General features: G+C 45.8%; 1 pseudogene; it reads left to right on the forward strand.

Moving 5' to 3' along the window:
* Positions 1-4,650: 4,650 nt before the first annotated feature.
* Positions 4,651-7,904, forward strand: LOC136451749 (pectin acetylesterase 5-like; annotated as a pseudogene).
* Positions 7,905-9,277: the final 1,373 nt, after the last annotated feature.

Here is a 9,277-nt window from a genome sequence, read left to right on the forward strand (position 1 = left end):
TGCATGGGACTCCGAGCAGATTGGTCGGGCTATGCGTCGTCTTCTAGTGGGCCAGATCCCCTGGTCCGGGCCGGCCCAAGCATAGCCATAAGGGTATAGGGGTTAATACCCCCACACGCCCGCTGATTCGACCCGTGGGTGAAAAGTAAGTAACTTTAGATGTTATCACTACTTTATATGATATGTTGAAAATCAAAATAGAAATTAATAATTTTTCTTAGTCACTTGGGCAGGAACTGGACGATTGTGGTGAGTGGAGGTGGTCACACGCCAAGTCAATGGCATCCTTGGTCTTCTATGCAAGGAGCACTTCCCTGGCCTGGTTGAGTATGCTGGAGTGACAGGGTCGACCTATTCGTTTGACCACTATGCCGCTGCCCCTAATGCTGCAGATCGGGCCCATAGGGTATTCAACAACAAGGCAGAGCGAGTGAAGCAAGAGCTGTGGGTAAGTCTTCCTCGCACTACATTGCTCAATACATTCTTGAAATAATGAATGGATACATCGTGTTTGTATGCAAGATTTCTTTAGATGTCAGGATGGACATGAGGCCAGGGCACACACGGTGGCTACCAAATGCTGTAAAAAACTCATCATGGACATGCATTACGAGGCGCGTATCCATGCCGTCGTAACTTACCATGGGACTGTCCTTGGAACAAAGGTCACCAAAAGGGATGCAAGATCCATGACGCTGACCCGGGACTAGTACCTGTAGGTAAATATAGAACATTAATACTGATTCCTTTTGAGATTAAGTAGGCTTAATTTCATCTTCTGATATGTCATGTACTTGATGGTCTGTAGATGATTCCTTATTGGTGCGCCGCACATCCCTAGTGCTGGGAACAGATGGTGGACATGTGGTGCTCACGCGAGTGGGAGGAGACACACAACTTGTGTCGAGAGCAGCGTTTGATGATGCCAGGTGTAGCACACCATCAAGGCAGCCACAACCTTAGCAGATACGTAGAAACATGGGTACACAAGTTCATTTATTTATTCTAACGCTCAATTCTGCATGATTTCTAATCATCTTGCATTTTTTCTCGCAGTCGGCATCACATGGTGGCCAGCCTTGCTCCATCTTCAAGGCATTTGCTATGGCCCACAAGGGCAAGGAGATGTCCGACGTTGACTACAACCCAGAGGATGGGCCTAAGGCGTACAGCAATGCGATCGTCCACAACCTGCCTCAGCGAGTACACATCGATGGCAAGGGAGGTCCATGGGTCAGAGTACGATCCAAGCACCGAGGACCTTGATGGAGAAGTCGTCATGAGGGCGGGAGGAGGCAAGAAGCATGGGCAGTACTGGATTGGCGATGGCGCAATCGACTCAGCCGCTACTCCTAGTCTCTCCCAGATTCGAGGAAGCAGCATGAGCAAGAGCCCGGCCATACGACCTCGGCAGGACACTTCACACCACTGACTGGAGGCACTCGAGGTTATTCCTGGTTTATTCGTCGTTCATTGGTTTTTTCATACCTTTCCTTTGCATTATTGTAACATTGGGGTGAATATATTGTAGGCCCTAGCTGGAACAAGAGAGGAGGATATAGGAGCAGATGTAGGCAAAGATGGAGAGGGTGGAGGCCGAGCGGGAGGCCGAGCAGCGGAGGATGGCGGAGATTCTTCAGTACATGCAAAGTCTTGGAGCCGCTATGGGTGTAGCTCCGCCACCTTCGCTATTCGCTCCACCTCCACCTCCTCACTATTCTACTCCTGTGAATATAAACGTTTTAGTTTGTATGTTCATGCTTACGGTCAAACCTAGTGGAGTATGAAAGTTTTATTCATGTATGGTATATATTTATCTTGTCTCACACATGCAATCTCTTCTCCTTTGTGCAAAATCAATCGGCGGCATCAAACGATCCTCATGCTTCAGCGAATCCTTCACCAAATCAGTGATGATACTTGTGGTTGTTAATGATACTTCTATTTGCAATTGTGGTTGACGATGATGGAGCACTTGGATTGCTTATGAACTTATTTGTGATATATTGTGAGACATGTGACGTTTGTGATATATATGTGACGTTTGTGATATATATATGGTGTTGGTGATATATATGTGATGTTGATGATATATATGTGATGTTGGTGATGTTTGTTATATATATCTTCTGTTTGTTTGGATGGGATGTAAAAAACAAATAAAAAGACTGTTTTCAGTCACTTTGCCGAGTGCAATGGCCATGACACTCGGCAGAGTGACCATCTGGGAACTACCTGGGAACATGCTTTGCCGAGTGCAATGGCCATTGCACTCGACAAACATCACAGATTTGCCGAGTGCCACGGTCCAGGCACTCGGCAAAGGTCTCCACTTTGCCGAGTGTCTTGTCGGCGACACTCGGTAAAGTGGTCACCTTTGCCGAGTGTCTAAGTCATTGGCGCTCGACAAATCGGTTACCTTTGCCGAGTGCTTGACCTTGACACTCGGCAAAGCCGCCGTCACGGTGGCGCTCGCCGTCACGGCCACTTTTCTTTGCCGAGTGTCGGATTGGCACTCGGCAAAGCCTTTGCCGAGTGCCCGATAAAGTGCACTCGACAAAGAGGTCTTTGCCGATAAACTGCTTACCGAGCGCCCTTTGCCGAGTGCCTCAGGCACTCGGTAAAGAAGCCGCCTCCGGTAGTGTGATACTCTCATCACCTAACTATCACCAACGGTTTTAATAATACCGACGGTGACATAGACGTTGGTAATAGGCCGATTTAGAATTCTAAACTTTACTCACTAGTTGTGGTTTGGATAGAAGTGAAACATTATGAAACAACTCTTCTTTGTCACAAAAAACATCAGTGTATGACAGAAAATTCAGTAACTGGTTCCACAATCGATTGTTCTATGATAACATGATTAGTGGACAAATGTGGTTCAGCTAAAGCATGCTCACCTTTATTTATGCTACGATCATTTGATTTACCTTTGACACTCTTCTCAAATCGTATAGGGACAATTGTATTTACTTTCTCTTCAAATGTTTCTCCTAGTATCTCTAATTTCTCATTCTCTATTTGTATATATATTGACGTTTACTTGTTGCAAATTGTTAGTAACAGGAGAGACGAGTGCTTCTGTAGTATTTGTTAGATCTTTTTGAGCTTTCTTTCAGAACCACAAGCCTGGACACAAATGAAGTCATGTGATACCGATGAAAACAAAGCACAACTGATATAAAAGATGAATGTCTCTCAATTGATGAATTATGAGCAGAACACAAACATATAAATATATGTATTGCTGAATATGTTGAACATTTATTTCTCTCTTTTCTTTCTCTCCCTTTTCTGCTTCTTTTTCCTTTATGTTTTTTTTTGTTCTTCTTTTTCACAACTTGCTCAAATTTGAATCTCAAGAGAACACATATTTCAGAAACACACTTGCTATTCATATCTTTTTTTTGTGAACAGGGAATATCACAAACAAAACTAAGAATTCACATATGTTTGTGCTCCGAATCGGGTTTTTTTGTGTGTGTTTGTTTAGGAGGTCGAAGATGGATATGGTGGTGTCGATGGTAGCGGAAACAAAGGTGATCGTGGTGACGCTAGTCGTGGTGATGGCAGCGGTATGAAAAGTGATGTAAGAACTTGACGAGGATAAAAACAGCAAGGGTGGATTATGTATGGTGGTTGTAGCGTATATGAATACAAAAATTAGAGGTAACAAAACATGACAAGAACTTAAAACTCAATCGAACTAACCACTAGACCAGCAACTCGACACGACGATGCAGCCACAAACTCAACAAGCACTAATTAACTTAGTATAGTAAGGCCAGTCTCAATGGGGATTTCATAGAGTTTCATGGGCATTAAATATGCTGACATGGCACTGTCTTGATGAAAAGAGAGAAGATAAAAGTTTCATTGGGAGTAGATAGAGTTTCATGGGGATGAAACTCTTCTGCACTGTTTCTAAAATATAGATATGTTGAAAACTAGGAGATGAAACCCCCCAATGAGACTGGCCTAATAGCAAAGGGCTCAAAGTGTTTCTAGGTAAATAAAAATAAATCTACTATTTTTTTGCTTTTCTTGACTGTAGGTAAGTAAGGATGAAAATTAAAAGTCTCAAAACCGGTCAACCGGCCTATGCTTTTGATACCACGCTTTAAGGATGAAATAAAGATGCTTATAAACAACATCTACCGCAGGAGCGTACTCCCCCATCGTGACGTTTGGACTTTTATAAGTATATTGCTTTGGCTATGCACTTAGCTACCGGCTACACATATCCTACTCGTAGTGATTATAAGTTAAGACTTACGACATATAACCGGCCCTTGCTTGTTGTTGATGAATGCTGACAATGCAAGAGCAATGAATAATGGAAGGCACGGAGGAAAACGAAGAAACAGACGGGCACCCACCGGCCCAGGGCCCACCAACGTATTACCAGCAGCGTACGTGGCGATGCCGTTCCGTTGCCAAGAGAAGAGCGAGAGCGCCTTGATTGAGCAAGTGACGACAGACGTCTGTTTGTATATTTTTCCAGGGAAAGGAAAGGAAGGACGTGAGCAATGAAGCAAGAACGAAATAATAAGCAGTGAATAATATAATACTCCGATATCCAACCGGCCGGCCAGTGCCCCATCCATTCGCGTAGCAGTTCCCATCCCCTGCATGATGGTAGGTTACCTCATCTCCTCTGCTTCTTCGCTTCTACTCCAGTCTCAGTACACCATAAAGTGCAGGGCTTCTAGAGACCAGACAGATAGCCTGCCCAACAATCCAGCTACCGATGGCCACCGAACTCCAGCTCCAGTCGCCGCTCCTCCCTCTGCCGCCGCCGCAGCAGCAGCAGCAGCGCCAGCGACGAATAAGCGCGGCAGCCGCTTGGGCAGCAGCGCTCGCCATTTCGGCGACGGTGGTCCTGCTCCTTCTTCCCCTCCTGATCGCCAGCTTCGGCGGCACCACCACTGGCTGCAGCACGAGCAGACGAGCCCCGGCCCGACCCCGATCCTCCTCATCCAACAACCCCGTGGAGCTCACCCTGCTGACCGCCGCTCACGACAAGGGCGCGGTGTGCCTGGACGGAAGCCCTCCGGGGTACCACCTGCAGACGGGCTCCGGCGCCGGGTCGAGCAGCTGGCTCATCCATCTCATGGGGGGAGGCTGGTGCGACACCGTCCGCAGCTGCTCCGGCCGCAGCAGGACCTCCCTCGGTTCATCCCTCTACATGCAGAAACTGATCAACTTCTCTGGGACTCTCAGCGACGACCCGGCACAGAACCCTGGTACGTACTGTAGCTCTTATTATGGTTTCTCCTGTAGCTTTTCTTGGCTGATGGTTCCACTGCCTGTTTGGTTCGTCTAGTAGCTACTAAATTTAGTAGCTTTTAATCACTTTAGTAACTTTTTAACCAAACGTTATGACTAAAAGCTACTAAAAAGGCTTTAGTACTTTCCAGTAACTTTAGAGTTACTAAAAGTGACTAAACCATTTAGTAGCTAAAATTTAGTAGCTCGAACCAAACACTCCCTAAGTATCTATGCATACGTACGAACGTGTGTGATTGGCAGATTTCTACAGCTGGAACAGAGTGTTTGTTAGGTACTGCGATGGGGCATCATTTTCGGGGGATTCCCAGCATGAAGTTGAGGCTGAGTATGGGAACGGCACGCTCTTCTTCAGAGGCCAGCGCATCTGGGAGGCGGTCCTCGACGAACTCATGCAAAAGGGCCTCGCCCACGCCAAACAGGCCAGTACATGTATATAAGTACTGCTTGGAATATTGCATGATCTCCAGCAGCTTCATACTTCATTTCGCTAATTTTCATTACAAGTGATTTCATTTACTTGCTTGATGAACTCTATAAGTCTCCATCACTTTCCCTTCCAGGCCTTGCTTACAGGTTGTTCTGCTGGTGGTCTGGCTACGCTGCTGCATTGCAACGATTTTCGCGCACGGTTTCCTCCTGAGGTTACGGTGAAATGCCTTCCCCGATGCCGGATTCTTTGTTGACGCGTAAGTCCATGCATATCATACAAATCCACTCTGTAAACTGTAGCTTGAGTTCACTCCTACGAACTCAACGCTTGCACTGCCACTGCGTGTGTGCAGAAATGATTTGTCAGGGCAGCGCTCCATGCGGTCTGTATACGATGGAGTTGTTCATCTTCAGGTGAGCGTCTGTTGTCGTTGAGTTCGTTCATGTTACTCAAGAAACAAAGAATCCTATCAGTGTGGTGTGGGGTTGTTTCAGTTCAGCCTTCATCAGCTAACTGTAAATGTTCTTCTTCCGCTTGTTCTTTTCTTCTCTTCCACAAGAATGCTACTAAAGTTTTGCCCAAGGACTGCCTCCTCGCAAACAAGGATCCCACACAGGTATTATATATCATACTAGCTATTAGACCTCCTGTTCGTTAGAGTGTATTCTTTTTTTCATGTGAAATTTCTGTTTAATTCTTGGGTTCAAAAGAAGCCCTCACAGCATTATATATATATCGATCTGCTTGGTTGGTAAGATATATCATTCATTAATACTATAGGAGTGACAGTGTTGCTTCCATGTCATGCAGTGTTTCTTTCCTGCGGAGCTTATTAAGAGCCTCAGCACGCCCACATTGATCGTAAACTCTGCTTACGACTCTTGGCAGGTACAGTAACTCTTGGAATTAGAAGAGCTTAAGTGAAGAACCCTGACTGCTATCCATGCTTGCATTTGGTTTATTTCATCCGTGTGGCGTGTGCAGTGCAGGTACGGTTTGTTGTTGCGCCGGATGGATCGTCCCCCGATGAGTCATGGCGCAGCTGCAGAGATGACGTTCGCAGATGCAATTCCTCACAGATACAAGTCCTCAATGGTTGGTACTGCCTTGCCTTGTGTCAAAATACGATTCTGATCGTGGATTATTACTGCTGGCTGGTTTGGTGTGAGAGAAAAATACTGTTCTGGCTAGAAATTTACGATCATTTACGACCAAATGAACATGCTGATGTATAGTAGTGTAGTAGTAGGGTTTTCTGATCGAAGCCGCACCAAATACATCACTCTCCATCCTTGACCGTTTGCAGCGTTTAGGAAGGAAATGGTAGATGACCTCGAGGCTGCTGACGACAACACCAACAGCAGCTGGTTCATCGATTCATGCTTCACCCATTGTCAGACTATCTTCGATGACTCCGGATGGAACTCACGGGTCGCCCCGAGGCTCGGAAACAAGGTGCGGTGGATGGAACGAAGTGAATACAGTGTGCATCTCTTTAGTTTTTTCTTTTTTCCTTTTTGAACGAGCATCTCTTTAGTTATTGCCTTGTTGTTGATGTATTAGTGTCTCTTCTAGATCCATTAGTGTTAATAGATAGCAGGTAAAATTAGTACTATTGGATCTAAATAGACTTGCTAATGAACCAGCTAGCTAGCTAGCTAGTAGCTAGGGAGTTGTTAATGGCCCCGTTCGGCTTACCTTAATTGTTCGGCTTCTTTTTTCAGTCAGAACAGTGTTTTTCTCTCACAACAATTCAACTTTGGTTTGCTTTTTCAACCAATTTCAGCCAAGCTAACGGAGCCAATATGTTATATTTGGTGCCAACTATCTATTAGCAACATATATTAGTAGGAGGATCAAAACATATTCTTACTGGGGTTGATATAATAACACGCCTTGATTTTCTTGGAGCAGACATTGGTGGAAGCGATCGGGGATTGGTACTTCGGTAGGAGCCCAAGCCCGGTGGTAAGACAAGTTGGGTGCGAGTATCCATGCAACCACACATGCAATGGTTAATCAGATTGCCAGCTTGTACAACAGAGCTCTTCCACACGATCTAAAGAATAAATCATCTAGTAGTAGTATGACAACCCAACTGTTACAAGCATATTCTTGTATTGGGATCGATCTGTACATATATGTAAACGGACAATTCTAAAGATACAGATATATAGCACACACTACATGAGCACGCTGAAAAATGACGGAAAGAAAACTGACCGGCTCTAGGGCCCTGTTACTGATGATAATTAAAAAGTGATGGACGATAACCAATGTGTTCCGTATCAAAAGTGAAAAGTGATGGATCACATGTCTTTGGCTCGAATCCCCACTTAACAAACGCCCATCACTAAGACAAGTGAAAAGTGATGGACCACTTAGTATCTTTGGCTCGAATCCCCACTTAACAAACGCCCATCACTAAGACAAGTGAAAAGTGATGGATGGTAACTGCATCCATCATTACTAAGAGCAACCCCAACAGTTTCGGATTTTTTTTGTTTCCCAAATCTTGTAGTTTGGCAACTCCCCAAATGTTTGCCAAAGGAAAAAAAGATCAATCTCCAATAGTTTGCCAAATTTCACTTGCCAATCTGAAAAGTTGGGCCCACGAGCTGGGTTTTTGCCGCGGGATGAAGGCCTTTCCGCGCGAATTTTTACTCGCGTCGTCGCGCCAAAACATCGCCGCCATCTCCTTCGTGTCGTGACTCCTTGACGGCGGCAGATCCTTCCTGGCCGGTCTTGTCTCCTCCCTGCAGTCCATCGCTGGTACTTGTGTCCTGCCAGGCGGCCACCAGGAAGTCCCAGGCAGCAACCATATACAGGTCGTGGTTCATCGCTGGTACTTCTCCACCGCTGGTGCGTGTCGTGGTTCCATCTTGGGGCGCCGTGATCAGGTCGCCGTGGACGTCGTCAGGTCTCCTGGTCGCCATCCGGCAGGAGCTGCAGGGCGGCCATCCTTGGCCATCCATCAGGTACACAGTACTTGAGTGTTTTGGGAATGGTTAGGGTGCTATGTACAGATTGATTGATGCTGTACAATTGTCATTTCCAGGCGACATCATGAGTGGTGTCAAATCACTTCTCCAAAGAGAATTGGAGGATGATTCATCTTCAGACGACGATGATTATTTCATCATCGCAGCTGCTGCAATTGTCCAAACGTTTTCGGGTCATAAACGAAGACCTGGTGGTTCTGTCCCTGGCCATGCTGTTATTTATCGAGATAGAGAAGGCGGCCATCGAAGGATGTTTCAAGATTATTTGGCGGATAATCCAACGTATGGACCACATTTATTCCATCTTTCTTCTTCTCTCTCTCTCTCCAAGTCAAATGCCTCCTTCTTAGCCAACATCTTGTCCAAAGCTTCCATGCAAGCTTCACCAGGTCCTCGCTTTAAGAGCTTCTTTTGCCTTCTTGACACCCTGTGGCCTTTTTCTTTCTTCACATTCTTGAGCTGCAATCTCTGTGACATCTTCAGTGATTGTGGCTTCGACATTCCTTGTCGTCGAGTCTATGTGCACCTTCTGTTTTTTCTTGGCTGCTAG

Source organism: Miscanthus floridulus, chromosome 5 (assembly GCF_019320115.1).
Source record: "Miscanthus floridulus cultivar M001 chromosome 5, ASM1932011v1, whole genome shotgun sequence".
Lineage (NCBI taxonomy): Eukaryota > Viridiplantae > Streptophyta > Magnoliopsida > Poales > Poaceae > Miscanthus > Miscanthus floridulus.